Consider the following 25,978-nt stretch of genomic DNA (forward strand, 5'->3'; position numbering starts at 1 on the left):
GCTAGTCTCCAATATGTTTCTGATTGCGACATCTGGACCTGCCTATATTCAAATAAGAACAAACCAGTTATAAGTGAGGCTTACAAATCACTTACTAATTTTAAAATGAATGACCGTTCAAAAGTAGCCGAGAAGTGGGGCACTCAACTGGGCTCAAACATTACCTCGAACCAAATTGAGCACTCCCTGTCCAATATTAATAAACTTGTACGGTCATCTAGCTTCAGGCTTCAACAATTCAGAACAACCTGCATGCTCTACTATACCTCTGAAAGAATCTCTAAATGGTCCCCTAACGCTGTCTATAGCGATCGCACAAAATGCCCCAAATGCTCAGCCAAAGCAGCCAACTTAGTACACATGTTGTTTTCTTGCACTAAACTTAAGACCTTTTGGGGGGACATCCAGAATGTACTGAGAATGTAGAAGATTTTGCTACCTACTTTTACGGCTGCTTCCGTTCTACTAGACTCTTACCCCATGTCATCTCTACAATCTGCTCTAGTTACCATACTCATGTCCTGTGCCAAATTAACTCTGGCTAGAGCCTGGAGCTGTACGGAACCACCTACGGTTTGGGACTGGTGGTCACTAGCAACCAAGATACATGCCATGGAGCTAGCCCTAGCAAATCTAAGGGGAACACGGTCATTGATTAAATATAAAAGAAATTGGGGAACCTTTTCAGAGTAAACACTGCTCAACTCTGCGATACCTTTTCGGACGTGTAACAAAACTTATTTATATAGGTTGATTATGAATCATGAACTGTCTCATTTCCTTTATATTATTTATTCATATGTTTTACAATATATTTTTCTCAATGTCCTTTGATACATGTATCAATGTATGTATGTCTTTCTTGTCAGCTTGTTAACAATAAAAACTTTAAAAAAAAGGAGATGTTCTGAATGACATAATCATCTGACATACTCAGAAATTAGAATTGAAGTTAGTGTATTAAATGTGGTGATAACGGAAAATCTGATATTGTGAGTTTTTCTCCAGCAAAAATCCAAAGGGGATGGGCACACAGGCACAGACCTGTCTATATATATAGTTATAAAAAGAAAAAAAAAAATATATATATATATATATATATATATATATATATATATATATATATATATATATATATATATATATATATATATGCTTACTTCTCACGGCTCTTTCGCGGCGGAACCTCCCACAGTCCGGTGGCGCGTTCACGGCTGGTAGAGCCCCGCCAGTCAATTATTTACCATAAACTTCCAAGTTAGACGCGCACTCAGAGGTAAAGTGTACACAGTGTCGCTTTATTTGCTGTTAAGCGTTTCGGAAGCCAAAACTCCCTTGCTCACACAGCAAGCCATTAGCTTTCCACCAGTTACATACACACAGCGTGATAGCCATAGAAACAGGACTGTACACATTTCATTTTGGCTGACATCTTTGAGTGTACTTGTTTTGCAATGTTCTTGTACACACAGTGTCTCTTTTTACACAACCACTTATTCATAAAAGTGATTAAGTACATTTCATCATTACTTCTTATCTCACATTTCATTCGCCACAGTGGCTGATTGTGCAGTGACTGTTTCTAAACGCTGTGTGTATGTAACTGGTGGAAAGCTAATGGCTTGCTGTGTGAGCAAGGGAGTTTTGGCTTCCGAAACGCGTAACAGCAAATAAAGCGACACTGTGTACACTTTACCTCTGAGTGCGCGTCTAACTTGGAAGTTTATGGTATATATATATATATATATTCACTGAAAAAACCATAGGTTTCACACCAGTTATAGTTAGGAATTAGCATTTAAAAAACCTATTAAATTCACTGAAAAAACCATAGGTTTGACCCCAGTTATAGTTAGCTGGAAATTTTACTGATATAAAACCATTGAAATTCACACGTTATAGTTAGTCGGACTCACTATAACTTGCGCGTGCAATGCACTGCTGATGACATCACATATTACATCACTCATGACATGGTCAGTGACATCACTCATGACACCATCCTTGTGACATAGTGACAGACCTCCTTTCACTATAATGTAACCCTTGAGACACATATTCAAAAATAGAAACTGAAATTTTTAAAAAAATGGAGATACCTATATCAGTTACAACAAGCAATTCAGTAATTCCACTATCTATATACACATCCACTCATTCACCAATAGTTTTATATAGTCACTCATACATATACTCACTCATCATATGAAGTGATACACCTATACATCCTGTTACACACCGACATTCATCCAAAAGTTACTCACACACATATTCACACGTGCAAATAAACTATTGGACATCCATTTATTTGAATATAGAGTTATACACACACTTCCACCTTACTTCTATTTAAAATTACACATATTTATTCTCTTAAACAATCACTTATAGAAACACATACTTATTTAAACAGGAACTCTTACAATCTCTTACTCTCACATATACTCACTTATATACATCAATATTCATATATACTAGATTAAAACATATGTAGTTACTGATAAAGACACTAGTGAGACAGTCATTCACTCACTAACAAACACATATAGACACTCATCCACCCATACAGTCCTGTACATATGCTGTCTTCAAAACACATAGAAACAGAGAGTCAGTCACTCATGCATCTATGTGCTAAGTAATACCCCCACCAAACCATATAGACACTCATACTGATACTAAGAGAAACATCTAATAACCCATATACATACGCATGTAGCTACTTACCAACACATGTAGCCACTTATACACAAAGTAAAACACTAATATATATATTTAAATATTTAAACATTACTCACTAATATTTACTTTTTCAGAAAGGCACATATTCACTGGATGGTGTCATCAGTGATGTCATGAGTGATGTCACTGACCATGTCATGAGTGATGTAATATGTGATGTCATCAGCAGTGCATTGCACGCGCAAGTTATAGTGAGTCCGACTAACTATAACGTGTGAATTTCAATGGTTTTATATCAGTAAAATTTCCAGCTAACTATAACTGGGGTCAAACCTATGGTTTTTTCAGTGAATTTAATAGGTTTTTTAAATGCTAATTCCTAACTATAACTGGTGTGAAACCTATGGTTTTTTCAGTGAATTTCATAGGTTTTTTAAATGCTAATTCCTTTCTATATCGAGTTTGTATCCTTTTTTTTTTTACAATTTGCTGTTTTTTTGTAAGTATTCTTTTTTTTATATATTTTTTTTTTTTGCGCTCTTGGTGCGCGCTCCGAGAAGCTTTCAGCTAAGCGCTCCCGTAAGCTTTCCGGTGAGCTTAGCAGAAAGCGCACCCGGAGCGCTATTGTCGTTCGTGAAAAAAAATATGAATGAAAAGTTAATAATAATGCAAAACTTTTCGTACTATACAAATAAAATCAGTTTTTTTTAATAAGGAAAATGATTATGCATTTCTGTAAAAGTTTGATGACATCACTTCGGCGCGCAACGTAAGTGCCCTCGGAAGCGCCTACGCTCGCGCCTCGTAAACGCACGCAGAAGCGCCTACGGTCGCGTCATATGTGCGCCCCGGAAGCGCCTCAAATCGCGCCGCGTAAACGCACCCGGAAGCGCCTACGATCGCGCCACGTTTGCGCCCCGGAAGCGCCTCCGCTCGCGCCGCGTAAACGCACCGGAAGTGCTCCGAAGCGCGCAGCGTAAGCGCGTCGGGTCATGTGACCCTAAAATAACACTTTTCATTGGTTGCTAACAGTTTTTTTTACAAAGAATGAAATCCCCACCCATTTCCTTCACTATTGCTTTGTACTTGGAGAGAGCAAGAGCTGTTCTGTGTACTATCTTCATCTCCTACTTTCCTGATCTACAGCAATGGCTGCAAGAGAGTCATCCAGCAGTGATTCAGATGCATTTGTAGATGAGGACCCTCCTACGGAGAAGAAAAAAATCCATTTCATCTGGAAATTTTATAACATCCCTGAAGGTGAAAAAAAAGTCAACGCTCCAAAAGTAACCTGCAAAATATGTGGTAGTACTTTATCCAGAGGCAATCCTCTGAAAAAATATAGTTTTGGTAATGCCAATTTAATCAGGCATGTCAAAAGAAGACACCCAAACAACTTTGCGAGGGAGAGTGTCAGAGACCTGGCACGGAAATTACCCACAGATGGCGGCAGCACCTCCACTGGTGGAGCAACACCTTCGGGACCATCCCGTAGAAGAATGGTCCCTAATATACAGCCAGAGTTTGCAGGCATCAAATTTCTGTGCACGGAGTGTAACGAACTGCTCTGCTATGGGGAGCAGAGTGTTGAACTTATTGCCCTAAAGAAACAGCAACACCGCTGCCCTGACAGTCCCTAAATTTTCACATTTTTTTGCTCCTGTTGAGCCGTTTTTGAATTCCTGTTTTTTGTTTTTCCCTTGACAAAAATCCAAAAAAATTATAAAATTGTTTTAAAAAGCCAAAAAAAGTTCAAAAAGTTCAAAAAACACAAAAAAATATAAAACAACAAAAAGAAGAAAAAAAAAAGTTCTTTTCAGAACTACCTCTAATTTATAAAAAAATGCATTTTTTTGTGAAAAAAATCTGTCATTTTTTTTCTCCTTAGTACGCTCCTCAGTAAGCTCCCCGGTACGCGTACCGGGTGCGCCCCCCGCGGAAATCGAAAAAAAATAATTTTTTTTTGAGGCCCCGCGGGGCCCTTTAATGGCCCCCACATCAAAACTAGGGGGTCAGAGGGGGTGTACTCTTCCCCCTTATTGTCATTTCCCCCTTTCTTTTAGCCACCTCTTGTGTCTCGATTTTACCGAGACACAAGATGGCGGCCGCTCCAGACTGTTTAGAATGTTTACAGACAACTGAGATCCAATCAGCTTCCTGCGCGCAAGTCGCGTGTCGCGCCTCGAGCGCTCTCCGGTGCGCGCACCGGAGCGCGGCTATAGATATATATATTTTTTTGAACCTAAATTACTCAAAATCCACTGGAGCACATATCTTGAGACATAGCAAAGGCACATCGGGCTACCAGTCCCTACAATTTTGCCAAGTTTGGTGGAAATCCATTCAGCCGTTCGAGCTAAAAGTGAAATCGACCGCCCTATGGAAATTAACATGGGGAAAACGCGTTTTGGGACCCCCCTTTTATCTCGGCCCCCGCTTGACGAATCCCCCCCAAACTTTCAGGGAAGGACCGGACCGCCATGAGACCATTTTCCTGAAAATTTCAGGCAGATTCGTCAACCGGCGCCAAAGTTATTCAAAATAGAATGTTGAGATTTAACATTGAAAATTATCCTAACTATAACTACCTACTGGCGACCGCCAGTAGGTAATATATATATATATATAATATTTATATATATTATCCGGTGTTTATCATCCCAAAATATTATGGAACAGACTTCAAGTTGTAAAGTGCATTTATTTTGCTGTTATGTCTCCATGACGTGTTTCGAACGCCAAATGTGCATTTCAAAACATGATATCAACAGGTAGATATTTCCATATTGGTATACACACACACACTCACTCATACATGTATGTTTGCATGTATATTAACATTTATATGATTATGTATCTGTATATTTTAACATATATTTATTCGAATAAATCATGTCTTGAATACACAATTAAATAAAAATGTGATGGTATAACTATCATTAGCAATACCATTTTGAAAACCTACCTGAAATGTAATATTTAACTATAACAATTTATTCTGCAAAAGGAATTTTTGAAGACACTTTTAAATGATGATGGGGATGAAGAAGAAACATTAGCCCTTGTAGGAAACAACCCAATAAATTTAAAGGGTTTAAGGAGCCTTTGTCCAATTAACATTACAACGAACCGCAGCCAGAAGACAGAAGATGGAACAGAAAACTGGCTCACTGATGATGTAAGAATTCTTTTTTTAACTATTGTACAAAACACTGTGCTAATGATGGATAAAATGAAACTTTATTAGTTTAAATTCTATTATGTTAATGGAAATATCTTTACATCCTAGATTCTTAATGCACGGATTTATCAAATAGTTTCAGAGCAAAGAGATGTAAGTGCATACCATCAATTTTTTTTCACTATAGTAATGGCAAACTTCGAAAATAACAAATGAACATATAATCAATCAATCAAGACATTTGTAGAGCGCACTACTTACCCTGGAGGGTCTCAGGGCGCTTGGGGGGTGGGGGAGGGTGCTGCTACTGCTCGAACAACTAGGTCTTGAGCTTCTTCCTGAAGGAGAGGTGGTCTTGGGTCATGCACAGGTCTGGAGGGAGGTAGTTCCAGGTCTTGCCGGCCAGGTTTGAGAAGGACCTTCCTCCTGTTGTCGCTCTTCGGATGCGGGGGACGGCGGCGAGGGCGTGGTTGGTCGATCGGAGGTGGCGTTTGGGAGCGTAGAAGTTGAGGTGGTTGTTGAGGTAGCTCGGGCCTTGGTGGTGTAGGGCTTTGTGTGCGTGGGTGAGGAGATGGAATGTGATTCTCTTGTTGACGGGGAGCCAGTGCAGGTCTCTCAGATGTCCGGAGATGTGGCTGCATCGGGGAATGTCGAGGATGAGTCTGGCTGAGGCGTTCTGGATCCGCTGGAGTCTCTTCTGAAGCTTGGCGGTGGTTCCAGCGTAGAGGGCGTTGCCGTAGTCTAGACGGCTGGTGACGAGGGCCTGGGTGACCGTCTTCCTGGTCTCGGTGGGGATCCACCAGAAGATCTTACGTAGCATGCGCAGGATGTTAAAGCAGGACGCGGAGACGGCGTTGACTTGTCTGGTCATGGAGAAGGAGGAGTCCAGGATGAAGCCCAGGTTGCGTGCGTGGTCTGTCGGTTTGGGTGCGGTGCCCAGGGCGGGGGGCCACCAGGAGTCGTCCCAGGCGGAGGGCGAGGAGCCCAGGATGAGGACTTCCGTCTTTTCTGAGTTCAGTTTCAGGCGGCTGGTCGTCATCCACTCGGCTACGCCGTTCATCCCTTCGTGAAGGTTGGCTCTGGCGGCGGCGGGGTCGTTGGTCAGGGAGAGGATCAGCTGGGTGTCGTCAGCGTAGGAGACGATGTTGAGGTTGTGTTGGCGTGCGATGGCCGCGAGGGGGCTCATGTAGACGTTGAAGAGGGTGGGGCTCAGCAAGGATCCTTGAGGGACGCCGCAGATGACTTTGGTGGCCTCTGAATTGTACGGTAGTAGACGGACTCTCTGCGTTCTTCCGTCGAGGAAGGAGATGATCCATTCCAGTGCCTTCTCCTGGATTCCGACGTTGCTGAGGCGCTGCACTAGGGTGCGGTGGCAGACAGTATCGAATGCCGCGGAGAGGTCTAGGAGGATGAGGGCCGCTGTTTCTCCGTGGTCCATCAGGGCTCGGATGTCATCGGTGGCAGCGATGAGGGCGGTCTCGGTGCTGTGGTTGGCTCGGAAGCCAGACTGTGAGGGGTCGAGGGATCCATTCGTCTCGAGGAAGGCGGCCAGCTGTTTGTTGACGTTTTTTTTCTATGAATTTGGCTGGAAACGGGAGGAGTGAGATGGGCCGGTAATTCTTGAGTTCGGTGGGGTCCGCTGTAGGTTTATTGAGTAGGGCGCTGAGTTCGGCGTGTTTCCAGCTCTCCGGGAAGGTGGCGGTGTCGAAGGATGTGTTGATGATGTCCCGCAGGTAGGGTGCAATGACAGCGTCGGCTTTGTTGAAGACGTGGTGAGGGCAGGGGTCGGTTGGAGATCCGGAGTGGATGGAGTTCATCATGCGGACGGTGTCTTCGGTGCTGATCGGAGTCCAGGCGCGGAGGGTGGTGGTGGGGGGCGGTGGTTCGATCGTGGCGTGCGTCGGTTGAGTGCTGAAGCTGTTGTGTATGTTCGCGATCTTGTTGTGGAAGTAGGAGGTGATGGAGTTGCAGAGATCTTGCGATGGGGTGATGTTGTTGTTTCCGGCGTTGGGGTTGGAGAGCTCTTTCACAATGTTGAAGAGTTCCTTGTAGTTGTGTGCGTTGTTGTCCAGCCGGTCCTTGAATGCAGTTTTCTTGGTGGCGCGGATCAGTTGGTGGTGCTTCCGGGTGGCAAGCTTGAGGGTGGTCATGTTGTCCGGTGTTGGTTCCCTTCTCCAGGCTTTCTCGAGGGCTCGGCAGTTCTTCTTGGAGCTCTTGAGTTCGTCGGTGAACCATGGTGCGTTCTTGCTGCCGGGTCTGCTGGGCGGGGTCCTCAGTGGGGCGAGTTCGTCCGCGCAGTTGCTGATCCACTTCGTGAGGTTGTCAGCGGCCTGGCTGGGGTTCGCTGAGCTGGCGGGGGGTGCTGGCTCAGGGAAGCGGCGAGCTGGTCGGCTGTGATCTTGTTCCAGCTTCTTCGTGCAACCTGTTGCTGGTGGTGGTGGATTGTGGTCCTTCTGAAGCTGAAGTGGACGCAGCTGTGGTCCGTCCAGTGGAGTCCGGTGGCGTGGCTGAAGGCGATGTCTTTGCTGGATGAGAAGACGGCGTCGAGTGTGTGTTCGGCGAGGTGGGTGGGGGTGGACACCAGCTGCTTGAGACCGAGGTTGGCGAGGTTGTCGAGCAGGGTGATGGTGTTGCGGTCGTTGTTGTTCTCCAGGTGGAAGTTGATATCTACCAGGAGGATGTAGTCAGCGGAGGGGAGGGCATGCGGGCTGATAAAGTCGGCGATGTCCTCGCTGAATTGAGTGCGTGGTCCCGGGGGTTGGTAGATCAGGGTGCCTCTGAGGGCGGTTTTGGGGTCCGTGTGGATTTGGAATTGCAGGTGTTCGTCGGTTGTCAGGGTGTCGTCGGTGTTGGTCGTGATGCGGATGGTGTCGCTGTAGATGATGGCGATGCCTCCTCCTGTGTTGTTGATGCGGTCCCTTCGGGTGATCTTGTAGCCCTCCGGGATGGCGATGGCGATGTCGGGCGCTGAGGATTCGTTCAACCAGGTTTCCGTGAGGAAGGCGACGTCAGGGGCTGTGGTGTCGAGGAGGTTCCAGAGTTCGATGGCGTGTCTGTGGACGGAGCGGGTGTTGAGGAGGATGCACTTCAGGTGGTTGCTGCTGGTGTTCGGCTTGGCGGGTGTTGGTGCGGGACAGGTCCGGATGCAGGTGAACTTGCAGGCGTGGCAGCTGAAGGGTCCGTGGGTTCGTCTCGGGGTGGCTCGGTAGCATCCCGGGGGTCGGCCGGTGTTGAGTGCGTTGACGGTGGCGGCGTCGTAGGTCCGGCGGGTGGGCTGGCGTCTGCGGGGTCCTGGGGTAATGGATAATATTAACGTTGACGTACATTAGAGAAGTATTACAAGTCACCAAGATGTCCCATAACAATATAGAGCAACAATGCCAAAGGAAAATTTTGTTTACAAAGTTATGGAACTCTGAGGTGACTTTCAAAATATTTATCAAGTATACAAGGGGGTACATTTTCACATAAAAGATATTCTTAAGACAAACGTAAGACAAAATCCTAATATAAAAAAAAAAATATATATATATATATATATATATATATATATATATATATATATATATATGATGAAAAGCTATGACAATGTTCTCCAACAAGTAGCTCGCGAGCTAGAGGTGGCTCTCCAGCTACTTGTAATTTAGCTTTCCAGTATGGAATACAGCCTACTAAATTTGAAGCTTTCGCTTCGTTGCTTCAATACATATATACCAGTATTAAAAACTGTGTATTCATGATGGAAAGCTAATGTTTTGAGTGAAGTTTTGTGAATTTCACTCATCTCTCCAGTATAATTTGAAAGACAACCAATTATTTTTGCAACACTATACCCTTTATCTTGCACTTTCCTTTTTAAAATCTACATCCTATGTCATAATAAAAGGTATTATTTGAGTAATAACTCATGCATTCGTAGGTAGTCTTCTTATTTTGGTTACAGGGTCATTACATTCTTGCTGTTATGTATGACCCATGGGGATGGTTGAAAAAATTCTAAAATATGTTTTTATAAATACTGCTAAAAACTTTGCTGATGCATTGCGGTAATCACTTCTAGCAGTCTTGACTGGCATTCCTACAAATATAAATCTTGTCTGATGTGGTCAATATTACAGCACTAATAACATTAGTAGCTCAGTAAGATTTTCATTGAACATAAGTAGCTCATACTGAAGTTTGGAGACACAGATGTTTGTAACGTTAAAAACACTTGATATGCGAAGTTACATATAAAAGTGTGAAATTGCTAATTAAGTAGCATTTTTGTCTGTACAAGAAATACATTTTTCTAGACTTCTATTTCTTTAGCCCTTGATTGTAATTTTTTTTGAGATTGGTTCAGTGTCTTTAAATGTCATGTATTTGAGTCAGATACAATAAATGCTAGTAATTAAATATAACTCCATTGATTGAGATTGAATGATGTATTAAATGAACACTAAACAGCATATCTCATAAGATATTGTTGGAAAGCTCAATTAATGACATGAGATAAGATAATCTATTGTAAATTTTACAGTTGGGTGTGTTTTTGTGCTCCCATCATATGTGCATATATCAATGTCTATTTCAAGCATGCGATTTATTTGAGGAGTACCATAAAACAAAAGGAAATATCAATTATTTCCAAACAATGATATTTTTTATCAATATTTAGTATCACATTATAGAAACTTTCCAGTTCGTTTCTTGGTGGAGAGAATTTGAAAAATTAGGAAAAGTGAAGCAAAACATCTCAAGCTTAAAGGTAAATAAATATTAAAGGCTACTTGCCGTTTTTTATAACAAATTAACAAAGTCCTCTTTTGTTTTCTAATTTTTTAATAATGCTTACACTTCATTATGAAGAACTTATTTACAAAGAATTTATTGTTTTACAGTGATTCAGTGTGTTTTTAAAATTTCATAAATTATTTAATGCGTTTTAATGATGAATATTTTGTAATATTTATAATTGCATGCACATGCAGAACAGTAATCACAGTATCCTAGGAAGCAGGTAAATAAATGCATTTTGGATTTAATGTGAATCACTAAGTTTTACTCTAGTTTCAATCAATTATTTAGCTAATATGTGCCAATAGAGATAAGGATTGACTAAATTTGCACATAAATCTCATAATTGTACGACCGGAATAAAAAGTGGTATATCATTTATACTTTTAAATGTAGATTGGGGCAAGCAGACCCATGCTGCTGCACCACTCTGCTTCTGCCTCATTGTTCCGAGTGCTTTTTCATGCCTTTCTATCATTTGTACTGCTTTTATCTTACATTACCCCAACGTTTGCCTTTTTTTAATTGCTTTTACCTTCAACTGAACCATTTTTCTGAGTGCTTTCTCATGCTGTTCTCTTATTTTTCACTGTTTTACTCCTTCTGTTGTCTCTGTGTTTCTGAGAGCTTTATCCGCAAAGTAGCTAGCAACTCCATAGTATAGAGACATTAACGGGTGATTTGCCGGATTGAAACATCCTTATCGATTGATGCATTAATTGATTAACTTCATATAATTGTTGACCTGTTGGGCATCTCTAACGATCTGTAAGTATCTTTTCATAATGGTTCAGATATGTAAATCAAATTTCCATGTTATTCTTAGATTCCAGGTTGACATTGTCCATCATCTTTTAGGAATTAATCCAGAAAAGCTCATCATTCCTTTGCCAAAAAAATCTTGTATATGTTTTATAATTTATGAAAGTAGCATTATGTTGATAACAAACTCGCAAGCATATTGGCGATTATGTATCGCAAACATTTTTAACTTATGAGCAGTTTGAATTAAAGAAATCGAAGATAATGGAAAATGTCTGGTCACTCATGCTATGCGCTGTTGTTTTATGTCATGTTAAGTGTACTTTTAAACCAACATTTCACCCAGTATGGTATACTGGGGCATATGAGCAAGTGGGTCTGGCTGGCTGGTGCCTACGTGAAGAGCTTTAATTTGTATTTCTATATAAATTACAATACGGAGTTGGCAGGCCTCATGTGAAGTAGATTAGGAGCCAGAACGAAGAAGGTGAAGCAAGTGACTTTGGTTCTTCAGATGTGGGTACCAGTGTTGTTCAAAAGGTTGGCTCTGCTGAGTTGTCTACTGGTGGTGTGAAATGTGATACGGACATTGGGGTAAGTGTATACTAGTCAGTGAAGTTTTTTGTATGTATGGGTGACTAATTAGAATAATGTGTGCATATTGGTAGCGGAAAATGTTTCTCCTTTATGTCTGATGGGATGTACGGTGGTCCAGTAATCATGGTAGGAAAATTGTGTTTGCCTATGCCCATAGGAAATGAGGTACATCCAATATCATGTATAGTGTGAGTTAACTGGTGTAGCATTTCACCAAATGGACTTTTTTTTAATCTACCGCGAGGTCTGCTACAATAGTTTCCATGAAACATGAAGAACTTCACAACAAAGCAGGTGCAAAAAGCCAATTGTGCCCTTTGACACTGTGTGTTATATGCCCCCTAATGTCTATATGACTTTTTTAGGTCAGTAAAGCGGGTGTAAAATATTATTTGTTTAGCATTGTTTTCTATTTTCATTTTGTAGGACATTCACAGGGACAGCATAGTTTTTTTTCCTCAAGTTGTTGGCGGAAGTTCACCAGAAACTGGAAACCATTTTATTCTCTGGGTATGCCAAGTTAAATTTACATTGGAATTATTTCAAATCTAAAGAGTTATTGTAAAAGCAGCAGTAAGACTACGAAGTAAACTGATTTTCAAATCTGTACTGATAAACATCATAAGCAGTCACATTGGCACACCACTTTTTTGAGAAAGTGAATTTGTGGGTGCACAAAGTGACACACATCAAAAAGATTTGAGTCACAATAAAAGTTCGAGTGTAAAAAGAAAGTATTCTATCTGGTATTTGAACAGTGGTGCTGTAGTGCAAGTTATGAGCACATACATCTTTTTTGAATAGGTACAATAAGATATGTACTTTGTTCAGCCTTTGCACATGTCAGTGGACAGCCTCTATACTGCAGGGGTGTGCATTTTAAACTTTGTTAGTAAAATCTATGCTTTATTGAAGTAATAACTCATTGATGTTTTTTTTAGTACATTTTAGTTTTTTTTTATGTAATCATCGCTTATTGATATAATGGCTTTGCAAATATATATATAAATGAATGAGTATTCGACAAACATCGTATTGTTTTTTTATTATTACGTTTTGATGTATAGCAATATTTCACTTGATTTTTTGCAGATTTTTAATGGCAAAACACATATAATACAAATTTTTGATTCCTTGGCCAAATATAAAAGTATTGATGCTAATGACATGAACATCCTTTGGTAAGTATCACCAGCACACCTGTAAAATTATTATTATCAATAATTGTACAATAATAGTATAACCACTGTGGTATATTTATCAGAATTGTTCCGTTGTTTTTTATAATTCAGTAATGTTTTCAAGAACATATGGGATCTTCAACAGTGGAAAATAGAATACCCAATACAATGGAAACAGACAGACAGTGAGAGTTGTGGTGTATTTGTCTGCACTGTAAGTTTACATAAATAACTTTATTAATTGTCTATTATTCATTTCCATGGATACACAACAGCATATTTTTTTCTTCAATTATTAGGCAGCTGATGTTGTCAGTCGGGGTATCTTCATGTCATACGAAGAATTATCTGCAAATAATATGCAGCACCTAAGAAGATACCATGCTTCAAAACTCATGTTGATTCTTCGAAAGCAGGCATGAAAATTTATTCATTAATTAGATAATGAATACTAATAAAATATTTCAATTTTTTCCTAGTGTAATAATACAATTTTTTTAAAGAATTTGGTTAACATCATACATCCAAATTTGATGTGTGTACACATAATATTTATTTCACTGATTATTGTTGAATAAAAAAGCGCATTTTATGTGGCAGGTGAGAAAATGAAATGTTACTTTGTGTAAAATAAATGCAAAGGACATACTATACGTCAGTTGAATGGTGGATATGAGATCATCAACTGTACTCAAGAGTTATAATCATATTTGGTATTGGAATGTCACTTCTTAATTAGGAGAAACTTGCCCCATGCATCAGCTTCTCTTGAGAATAAAATGTCATACTATGTAGCTCTGAATTATTTGTCCTCCTGTTACAATACAATTGATAAACATTATGACTTTTCTTTTCTTTTCAAAACATGCATTGGTTCAACAAAATATGATAGTATTCAAATGCAGCTGAATGTTTAAAGCCATGATGTGAACATATGTCAAATCCACTTATCACAATTTATCAAAGTAAAATGTCAACAAAAATCATTTTTGGATCTAACTGTAGCTCTGTCTGAGTTTGAAGTTGTGGATTGAGTGACAATGATTCTATTGTTACATCAACAGCAGATTTAAAATAAAGTATCATACAAAATAATAAATTCCATTACATTAGGTACAATTATCAAAGTTTTTTAGATGTGTTTAGATTATTTTGTGACATGACTTATCAATTTTATGTTAGTATTTTATGTAGTTACTTGTAAGTTAAATTAGCAATCAATTATTGTTGTTAATGTCTTACCTTTAAAAATTTCATTTTCAAATAAATTATGAAGTACTGTTTTTTTGTTCAAACGCCAATCTTGTCAGTCACAATTTCCTGAGAACGGTTCTTGATATTTTGTTGTGAATTGTTACTCCCATGTCAAAACATTTTATCATGCCAAAATAGAGCACATAGGCATTTATGTCCGCATGTAGTGTGGCACCATATGCTATTGTACTCACTACATTTTTTTACCATTAAAGAGAATAGTTTGTCTTTGGCAGAAAACCATTTCAATGACAGCAAAATAAGAGAAAGTTAAGTGCATGCTTTCATAAGTGCAAACTATGTGAACAAATACCATTGGGGAAAGCAGCGTTACTCATAGTGTAAATCACAGCTATACACTAACCGCACTGAACATAAACATTTAAAAGTATATTGATCTTTTATAGGGCATTAAGAAGGAGAAGGTAGCCCCACTTTCCAAAGAGAGTGGTCTGAAAACCGAACAGTTATTGCAAAAAGAAGAGACTGCAGGAGCAGAGCAAATTGTTGTCCAAAACAGGGAGACAGGAAAGAGCCTAGTTCGAGGAATCAATGGCACAGAATGCATTGCAGCAAAAGAGATGGTCTGCCTATACCAAGAGAGTACTGATTTTTAAAAAAAGTAAGTTAAGTAACGTCTGTTAATAATATAGCTATATATTATATAAATGTTAGTTTGTGACAGTGACTAGTACTTGTATGTGTACACAAATAAAAACGTGCAATTAAAATAATAATAGTTTTTTACAGGGGAATGCATGCAAGAGAATCTATAGTGATCTTGAATTATGTTATAAATATGTAGCTTCCGTCCTAAGCTTGAAAAAAAAATAAAGCACGCTTCGAATTTTTATTTCCATTTTGTTTATGTTGTTCTGAGTTTTGAGATTTGGAGATAATGTTAACAAGTACCGGGGGCCATATTCACAAGGAGGTTTATCTCTGCTTTTTTGGCTTTAAAAGCCAAGAAAGCGGAGATAAAATGATCTCCCTATTAGCAAGCTGTCGCTAACACCAGTTAGCGACAGCTAATAGGAGATAGCGGCCATCTTCAAACCCGCTTTGCATGTCAGTGATATTTATCAATAATGACATGCAAAGTGGGCGTACCAAGATGTTAGTGACTGGAAACATCGCTATCTCCTATTACCAACTTTTTGAGATATTAGTGCAAAGCAAGGAATATCTCCAAAAGCGAACACCTTTCCAGGAGCAGTTCTTAGCCATGTTTTCCAATGGGAGTTTGATAACATGGCTAAGAGAATTAGCTTGGTAATGCATGAATATCGCTGACTTTTCAGCCATATTCATGCATTGCGGCCATTTTTTATCGCATTTGCGATAAACCTTGGTAATACCAAGGTTTATCTGCGCTAAAAATCGCCGCCGCCCGGCGATACATTTTTTGTCTCTAACCAAGCAATAGCGATAATTATCGCTATTGCTTGTGAATATGCCCCTCAATGCCTGGAAAAGTGATGTAAAAGATGGACATTGTATTTTAAAAATGTTATAGTCACTGTAGTAAATGTGTTCTCAAAATATATTTGCATCAACAGGTCACTATATCCCAAAGAACAAAAACTAGAATGGATAGAGTGCGAAAAGTGCAAACAGTGGTTACATTCAGACTGTGCAGATGTGCCAATTACAGAACAGTTTGTTGACACTCCATTTTATTGCGGATGCCACAAAAAATTTCCAATCGAATTGGACAGGTAAATATACAGTTTAATATTGAATATATGTAATTATTTAACCTGCTTATTGAAATTGAAGGTGCAAAACTATGAGTCACAGTAAACTTGGATTATTGAAAAGGTAGTTTGTACTGCATACCTACACATTTATATTTAATGAATGATTCAAGTGATATCTTTACTGTTCCTATTACCATGTTTGCATGGTGAAATCCATAATAAATGATTAGGTGTAGATATATCTTCCTATATAATTGGACAATACATTGAAGGAAAATATGAGCAATGGAAACTTCGGAAAAGTAAGTAGTGATACTTGAAATTCCCACATTTGAAGTACAATCGAAGTCACCAGTTGAGGTTAAAGAAGAAACATTATGATTAATAGTTGAGGTTTAGAGGTAGGATGTTCTGCGAAAAGTAAAACATGCAAGACGTTGAGGCTAAAAACTGTTAGGTAGGACAATTGCTACATTTAAACAAACTTAAATGTATGCACATAAATTATTTGTCATTCAGCAGCATTCGAGAATTACTCACATGAATCTATAAGTGACATAATTGGTATTGTGTATTCTTAGAAATCTTCTTAGCTTTTAGAAATGTTAGTCAATACTTCACAATAAACAAGTCTTTATGAGATGATTTATTTTCCTTTTATAAAAAAAAGAGCACTATGTAATTCACAACAAGAAAATTTTATATTTAAATTTTGTCACATAATTATTGAATTTGTGGTTAAGAAATGCACAAGAAGAATTCCACAAATTCTGAATCTGTTGATGGCATTGATTGTAATGATGTTGAATTTTTAAAATATGATGATAATTGAAAATATTAAAAAAAGATTTTATGGGATAGGCATTATTGTATTAAAAATAATACTGAATAAGTATTACTGTAAAAAGACTCATACATAGACATTAATTATATTCAATGATTATGTTTTTCAAAATAAAAGGTTAAATTGTCAGACAATCGAATAATATGAATTTATTAATTTGTAGGCTTAAAAAAACCTTGGAAGACAGAAGCATTGTGAATTTACTTACTGAAGATGAGATAAAGGCTAGTATAAGATAATGAGTATTTCTATGATTTTTACATTTTGTTCGTTTAAAACATGTATTCATTAACACCAATGTACTGAAGGGAAATACCTTCAGCAATTATATGTATTATGTTCAAGAGCCATGACATAAAGGAAGGTGGCATGTTGTTTGAAAATTTGTAAAAATGTTGAAAAAAACTTATCTTTATTAATTTCTATCTTCTCTGAAAAAATGTTTTTATTACTTACTTTACTAAGTAATTATGTACCTTCTAGTGATATAGCAACTTTTTTAAAAAAAAACAGTTTACTTAATGACATAGTTTGGTCATATGCATTTTTTAATTAGTTGACAGTGTTCTCTCAATTTAATGTACTCAAACTCATGGTCAGGCTTCCAAATGAGAACCTGGCGATAATTATTAGCGGAACATGTGGATAGGGGTTAAGTATATAGCAATGTAATTGAGTCTTAAAATAAATCGAGGCCTGAGATAATTGAAGAAAAAATTAGTAACTAAATAAGGAAATAATGTGAAGTACTTTGGTGAATATCATAAAAGAGCATGTTTTTGACTCATGAAGTAATAAACAAAATGTACTACAAGACCCAGAGTTAAAAAGGTTTGATGCAAGCCCATGGTCACAAATGACACGTCTATTTAGAATCAATATTTCGTAATATTAATATAGTACTAATAACAATCTATAAAATGCTGTTTAGTGTGTTAGCCTTGCACTTTGTATCAGTACATTGAGTGTGACCCACATGTCGATATTTCATTTATGTGCCTACTAAGAGAGTGTCGGGTGGGTTTTCGTAGGGGTGGAGGGTGGGACCGGTTGTGAACGGGGTTTGTTAGTTTGTTCCAGTACATCGACCAAATGAAAAATCGAATTCACTATGTTTCTATATATGCTTGGAGCAACCGCATACATATACCAACGGAATTTACACTGAGATTACATGAATGAAGTTGTATGCTATTACTGCTCTCAAAACTATGCTAATAAACAGATTTAAAAAAAAAATGCTATTTACAAACATAATTGTCAACTGTAACCTAACCTATTCTTTCCTCTGGGGAGGTCTCTGTCCAACTGCGGAGGGTGCATCAACTGTCATACAGTGTAAATGTATGAGAAATTTGATATATTACTGAATGATTCTATTACGTTGTGTAATCATTAAAATAGTAACATACCATGCAGGATGTCTACAAATAGCAACATTTTTAAATTGTAATTAGTATCTGGGTGCCTGGTGAAATTTCATTGATATTCCTTCAACACAGCTTATATAAGCAGTTACTAACTTAGATTGAGTTACAACAAATTTAATATGTGTATATTAAACATAAAAGTGACTCCTACTTAACAGAAAATATAAAGGAGACAATTGGTATATAGTTGCGACCTCCTTGACTGAGGAGTGAGTGGGGTAAAATTAAACTTACATTTACACCGTCCGGGTCCAGCATATTCTCTGCTCCTGACCCTGGCAGTAACATGAACCAAAATCAGGCAGTCAGAGTCCCTTCAATAAAGCAATCATAGTACTCCAAGCAGCATTTTGATTGTTGCAGATGCCGCCAAGCCAGCGGCTTATAGAGAGGCCATGTTCTACATGCTGCCTTGCAGCATGCATGGAGCAGGACAGAGTGTGCATGACTAGTTTGGGTAGCCCCAGGGGGCTGAAAAAACAGTCTTTGCACATTAAGTATTGCTCAGGCACACCGCTCCTCCCCTTCCTTTTGCAGAGCCCACTCCGCCCACCCATCCGCAGGCAAAAATAAATAAATTGATAATAAAACAAAGCTATTACCATTTTATGTTTCTGCTTCTAGAACTGTGTGAAAGCAGTAAGGCAAGACTACTCCTCCCTAGTAGAGGAGCTCCCTCTGTTAAAGTAAGCATACATTTTCATCAGGACTGATACACAAAACCTTTGATATGATTATATGTAGAATGTTTCTGCCAAATACCTGGTTTACTCTTGAGTTACATGTATAAGTTGTCTTACTCCTAACATACTCCATGTGTGTGAAAGTCAAGAGTAACTTAGTTCTTTATTTTTTGAGCTTGTGCTCATATTAAAGAAAGTTGATTTTTTTCAAGTCTTTTCAATAAGTACAATGAAGTAGAGCTGACTGTATTTATAATGTATAGTTGGTTAGTTAAAGACAGCTGACAACAAAACTTTAGGACATTCTCTGCTACTTGCTAAATGATAATACGGTCAAATTTGAGAAACATTGATTTGTCTAATTGTTGATTTGTTTTTTATCGTTAATAGGAACATGCAAACAATATTATAAAGGGTAAAAAGAAATCAAATAGAATGTTCCTTTTTTCAAACCCTACATTTATGCCGAAATTAAAACAAGAATTAAATAGGAGGATGACAATATTCAATGAAAATGATGTGAGTAAAGTATTATCTTTATCAACCACACTTTGTAATTGAATTATTATATGAAACAACGTCGCTAATACCAATACTATAACTATTTTGTATTGCAGGCAAGAAGTCTAACGGAACAAATAAAGAAAGTTCTAAATTTTTCAATAATTAGCCGAAACACATCACTCATGATTGATGTGTTATTACCAGAGGTGAGAGTTTTCGGTAATGAAATGATCACTGCTTTTCTAAATTGTGAATTTAATAAACAAAATAAATAATTTAAAAGTGTGTTTAAAACTTATTTGTGGTTAAGTATAAGAAATATAAGTAAATGCATATAAAATGCAAATAAAAAGTAGTTACATTGTTAGCCACACAAATGACAAATCTGAGGTGAAGAAGTTGATTTTAAGATGGGAAACGTTAGATTTTATAGCACCTCATGAAATGCAGACGTGTGAATTAAATAACGCATTAACATGTGGATTGAATTGCACCTTCATAAGCATTGTGCAAATTGTTTATATTTGTATTTACTGACAGAAATGTCATAAAATCTACATAAGAAAGTAAGATTAATACAATGAGAAGATATGAACGATTGAAGATGATATAATGGAGAAGGAGACCGCCCGCCATAAAGACGGGGATCCAGTTGGGGGAATTAGGATGTGCCCGCCGCAGTGGCGGGCACACCCTTCAATTGTGCCCGCCGCAGTGGCGGGCACACCCTTCAATTTTAGCATTGTGGCGAGAGGCCTAGCCTGCTCGGGAAGAAGGGGCAGAACTTTACGCAACATGCGAAGCAGCATCATGCACGTGGACGTGATCTTGTTCACGTGCATGTCCAGCTTCAAATAGGGCCAAATATAACCACCAAGTTGCGAGCCGACTCGGCGGCTGACACAGTCTCGGGGAACAACGGGGGCCAGAAGTTCGCCAGGAGAACACGAGGAACCCGGTCCGAGGAGCAGTACAGTACCTCAGTCTTGGTACTGTTAAACTGCAACGAGTTAGAACTGAGCCAGTCAGCTGTGGCTGACATGTATCGATGGAAAGTCTCCAGTGGGACCGCGTTCTTCCCTTCCAGCAAAAAGACCAACTGGGTATCTATCACATAATTAAATGCCGAGATACCAAATGATTTAATTAGTTGGACCAGAGGGCGGAGGTAAAGGTTAAAGAGTATAGGGCTGATGGCAGAGCCCTGTGGCACCCCATGCCCCACTCTCCGCACCTCCGAGCTGAAAGGTGGTAACGCCACCACCTGATGCCGGTTGTCCCTTGCACTTGCCGTGACACCACACTCCTCCAGCCTCCTGATAAGGGTAGGATGGCTGACCGTTTCGAACGCGGCCAACATGTCGAGCAGCACCAAAAAGGCTGCCCGACCACTGTCGACCCGCGACCGCAAGTTGTCAAGCACGGTCACCAGCGCGGATTCCGTCCCATGTGCTGGGCGAAAGCCAAACTGTGCCTCATCAAACCAGATGTTTTCTTCCAGGAAGCCAGACAAGGAGCGGGTCACTAACTTCTCCATGATCTTAATGGGGAAGGGAAGAAAGGAAATGGGTCGGTAATTAGACAAGCAAGCGGGGTCCAAGGTGGATTTCTTAAGGAGAGGTGATACCACTGCCAGTTTCCAGCACTCCGGGAACGTTGCAATATCAAACGACTATAGACAGATGGAGTACAAGGGCTGGAAAAGTTCGTCCTGAAACACCTTCCAAAATTTAGGGGTGAGTGGATCAAGCGGGGAGCCAGATGACACCGTCTGTGCCAGACTACAGAACTCCTCAAAGTAGGGGATGGGAAAGCAGCTCAGCTGGGGTCGACTGGACACAACGTCCGGAGCTCCCAAGCTGAGAGCAAGACCCCTCAGCTGGGATCGACTGGACGAGTCCGCCGGAGATACCAAACTGAGGGCATGACCACTCAGCTGGGGTCGACTGGACGACACATCCGGAACTCCCAAACGGAGGGCAGGGCCACTCAGCCGGGGTCGACGGGGCGGTACGTCCAGAGCTCACAAACTGAGGGCAGGGCCACCCGGCTGGGGTCGACTGGGAGGCAAGTCCGGAGCTCCCAAACCGAGAGCAGGACCACACAGCTGGGGTCGACTGGGCGAGCCGTCCGGAGCTCCCGAACCGTGGGAGGAAGGTACTGGGCTCAGTAAACATTCCAAGATCTTAACGATCTTCTCCTCGAAGGCGCAGGCCAGGGAGTCGCACAAGACCTGCGACGCAGGAACATTATTGACCGTGCATGAAGGATGAGTCAGGTCCCTAACAATTTTAAACAGTGCTTGCAACTTGTTGGAAGCCTGATTCAAGGTGGCTTCCAGATAGGACGCCTTAGCCACCTTAATCTGTGTCTTATATTCCTGCAGGGACTGCCTAAAGATAGCCTTCGCCGAGTCAGAATACTGCTTCCTCCACGCCCTTTCGGCGCATTTGCAGCTAAGGTTTAACTGCCGCAGGGCGTTTGTATACCAGGGGCTCGACCGATTCAGCCTGCCCCTTGACCTACGGAGTGGCGCTACCTTGCCCAAAGAGTTCGAGATGGACTGACACAAGGTGGTATAGCTCTCTTCCACTGAGTCACTCAAACTGAAGTTGCCCGGTAGTAGTCTGGGCAGAGGCGAGGCTTTTAGGAGTCGAGACCAAGGTCTGCCCAACTTAGCCTGTCTAGATCCAGCTTCCACCGAGGAGTGATCCACCAAATAGAGGGAGAAAGCAACCATCGAGTGATCCATCCAGTATTGACACAAGATGTCATCCACCGACACAAGTTGGGTGTCTGCGAAAACTAGGTCCAGAACATTGCAGGCTTGGGACAGAGTGGAAAGCGCACTGTCCAGCGGGCCACCCGACCACAGGTTATAATCCCCTAAGACCACTAGCTTAGAGGGGGTGTTAGAGAGGTCGTAAATCAGGTCAATGAAGTCAGGGAGGGAAGGTACATTGCCAGGCGGACGGTAGCACAAAACGCCCGAGCAAAAAGTCTTCTCGTGATTTTTAAGAGAAAACCCCATCAATTCAAAGCCCGACACCTCTCTAATCTTAAGCTGGGAGAGAGCTAGCATGTCTCAATAAATTAATCCAATCCCACCACCCCGGTTCTTCACACGAGGGGTATGGTTGATCTTAAACCCTGGAGGCTAGGCCAAAAACCCAGTTCAACCTCACAGTCCTCCCGCGTCCAGGTTTCCGTTAGAACCTGAACATCGAGCCCCGCGGACTCGATGAGGAAGGCGATGTCCGTGTGGTGCTTACAAAGGGACCGGACATTAAGCAGCCCATAGGAGAGGTGACAAGACATCTGAGAGGTGAATCTACATCTGAGATTGCTTTTTATGCATGTATGCTGTCATTGAGCATGGGGCTGTGAAAAAATGCCTTGAAATTTAAGAGGGATAAAACACATCTTCTGACTTAGAACCTTTGTCAATAACTGAAAATAGTAATTGATGCGCTTCTACTTTGAAATGGGCTTCTACACCGGCACTTAATCTGATATAGCACTGTCTTTCTTCATAAAATTTTAGTTGACTTTCTAAAAGCAAGTAAATTTAAATTTAGTGTCCTGTTTTTTCTTTTTGGCTTGCAAACCTGGGTATGAAACATAGTGCTACCATTCTTTCTCAGGTAAACTAATGCAATGCACTACATTTGGCTTCTTTCTTAAATGTTTGGCCCTGTTTGCAACATGTTCAGAAAAGGGCAGTTAAGACTCCACTTGCTGTAAATTGACACAACACGGTCACCCAGACATTGTCCACAGTTTACACTGTCCAGCATTAACTAAGATAAAATCCAAACCAATCTTTAATATCGGCTGATGCCCTGTTACTGGATGTTCCTCAAATTAAGTTTGCGCGTAAGGGAAGGAGATCATTAGCTTTTCAGAACCAACGAGGTATGTAAGACCATTGCACCTGCAGGTTGAGCACAATAACCTACAAATATTTAAGTTTCCGAAAACTGGTATGTTCAAAAAAGTAGTTGTGTCTATAGTCCAAGGCATTCTTTATTGTATATATTTTGTACAAATAGTTTTTCTCTACTAAAAAGGCACAAGCATCTTTCTGAAAAATGTCAAAGTAAAGATTATATACTTTTTTTTGTGACTATTGACAGGTAATTAGTACTAAATTGATGCAAAGAGTTTACATTTATATGTAATATTTTGCAAATATTTATTTAAAACAATTTTTATAAGGTTTACTTACCTGTTCCCAACCTAAAACCCAGGGATGCTAATTTGCATTAGCTATCCGGCAAATGCCAAGTCACTCCTTTGAATTTGAAAAGTGTGAAAACTTCTCACAGTGCAGTAAAAACGGACTTGCATGACCTTTTGTGATTACTGACAATTTTGTTGGTATTATGTTTACAATGGCATAATAAAGTTTAATACAGCTTAAATAAAGGCTTCCCCAAAGTAATTATTGGATAATGGAAGCTTTAAATGCCATATTGTTAGTAATCATGCTATATTTGTGGCCATTTATATCATATTTATGACTAATCTTGGAATAATAATGTCTATGACTGACATGTTGTGAAGGATGTTATCATTATGATGGACATACATTGAAAAGTTGTGTACCTGACAAAACAGTGGACTTTCTTGAATAAAGTAGTCATCTTGAGCATTATTGAATAAAAATCTGGCATGTGAAAAACTAAACCTGGTCAGGCCAAGCAGAAAGTTTTAATGAGATTAGTTCGCATTATGAGAATCACAAGCGGGCAAATAGGGGTTATACTTGAAAAATGTTTCTGAATTAAAAATGTAGTTTACTTTTATGCCAGAACATTATTTAATTTGATGTGCTTAACCGTTATAAGATGTTCATATTAAAAAAGAAATATAATGCATTGTTATTGAAAGGGATGAAAATATGAGTTGGTGTTTAGCCATCTTCTGTGATCAGGTGGCCAATATGAATATTTGGGCATGTGGTGCATGAAAATGTGGTTATACACTCATAAGGGTATTGGGAAAGTTTCGAAAAACATAAATGTGAACAAATTATTTACCCCTTCTCTTTACAAGACATACCTTAGAATTTGTGATTATTATGATAACTGCCAATAATTCATTACATGTCACCTAAATAGCATTTCATCTAAAACATATATCATTGCATAAAATAATATAAATTAAAATGTGCTATTTAACAGTGTATGCACATTAACCTGAAAGTATGTAGGGTTCGATTATTTAGCCAACGATGGTAAAACATTGAAAATTAAAATAACCAGGCATTTTCCATTCAGAAACTCAAAAGGCAAACGGATGTCCTTGTATGTTTAAATTGGGTGTAATCAGACAACTTGTAACAGGTTCAAAACTTTAGGTAGGAAGGGTAATACTAAATATAGAACTGATGAAAGACAACAAAAGATAAGCAATATTTAAAATATGAAATAGTTGTACATTTAAATGTGTATTTTCGTATAACATGAAATAAAAATGTTTGCAAGAAAAGAATAAAAATTAAGAAGCTTATCTTATTAGAAAAAGCTAATTTGCAACATTTATTTTGCATGAAAGTTTTGAAAACAGAAAATAAGTGTACACACTTAACACCTGCTTCTTAATACATCTTAAAAATGTATAGTTCTGAAACATAAAATAAAATAGAAAAGTAATTATTGTATGGAATGTTTATATGGTATGATTACTTTCCATGTAAGCTTATTAAGCTAAAAGTATGTTGCTTTAAAAGTCAATTTTTTCTCTTTGCAGATGACAATCAAAATTCTACAAAAACATGAAGATTTAAATAGATATGAAGCAGAACTTGTACTGATGAGAGGGGACTTCCTAGACTCCAATGCAGATGAAGTAGATGATGTTGAGACATTTGAAAAATTGAAAATGGGCGCACTGAAATAAATTTTTTGAATGATTGCCTTGTTTATTAAAGTGAAAAATTTAATTGTAATTTTTTGACAAATTGAGTAAATTATTACATGTAACTTTAATAAAAAAATTTTTTTTTAATATTTATTGACTAAAATACAATATGTATAACTGTTTACTGAGGTTCAATTATAAATAAAAGCTTAAAAAGTTGTTCTTTTTAGTAATGAGATAAAAATACTATGAAGATATTGTCTGTGATGCCTATTGTGATTATGCTTCATTTCAACATAGAATATTTATAAACAATTGAAACAAAGAACTTGTAACCATAAACAATAAGAATTGTATTGAACATCATTTTTGATTTGATGAACATAGAAATTAAAATGAATACCAGATTGTGCAATGTTATCATTAGGATTCTACATCAACTACAATTTCATATTATTACTAATTGAAAATACTATTAATTTAGAATGCACTGAATTGCTGTGTATATTTGTTCAA

General features: G+C 39.0%; 1 long non-coding RNA gene across 1 annotated transcript; it reads left to right on the plus strand.

Moving 5' to 3' along the window:
• Window positions 1–19,546: 19,546 nt before the first annotated feature.
• Window positions 19,547–25,506, plus strand: LOC147666009 (uncharacterized). Its single transcript, XR_015304941.1, has 3 exons — window positions 19,547–19,612; window positions 19,711–19,803; window positions 25,352–25,506. It is a non-coding gene; the product is annotated as an uncharacterized LOC147666009 (long non-coding RNA).
• Window positions 25,507–25,978: the final 472 nt, after the last annotated feature.

This window comes from Lissotriton vulgaris, unplaced genomic scaffold (genome assembly GCF_964263255.1).
Source record: "Lissotriton vulgaris unplaced genomic scaffold, aLisVul1.2 SCAFFOLD_3927, whole genome shotgun sequence".
In the NCBI taxonomy this organism is placed as follows: domain Eukaryota; kingdom Metazoa; phylum Chordata; class Amphibia; order Caudata; family Salamandridae; genus Lissotriton; species Lissotriton vulgaris.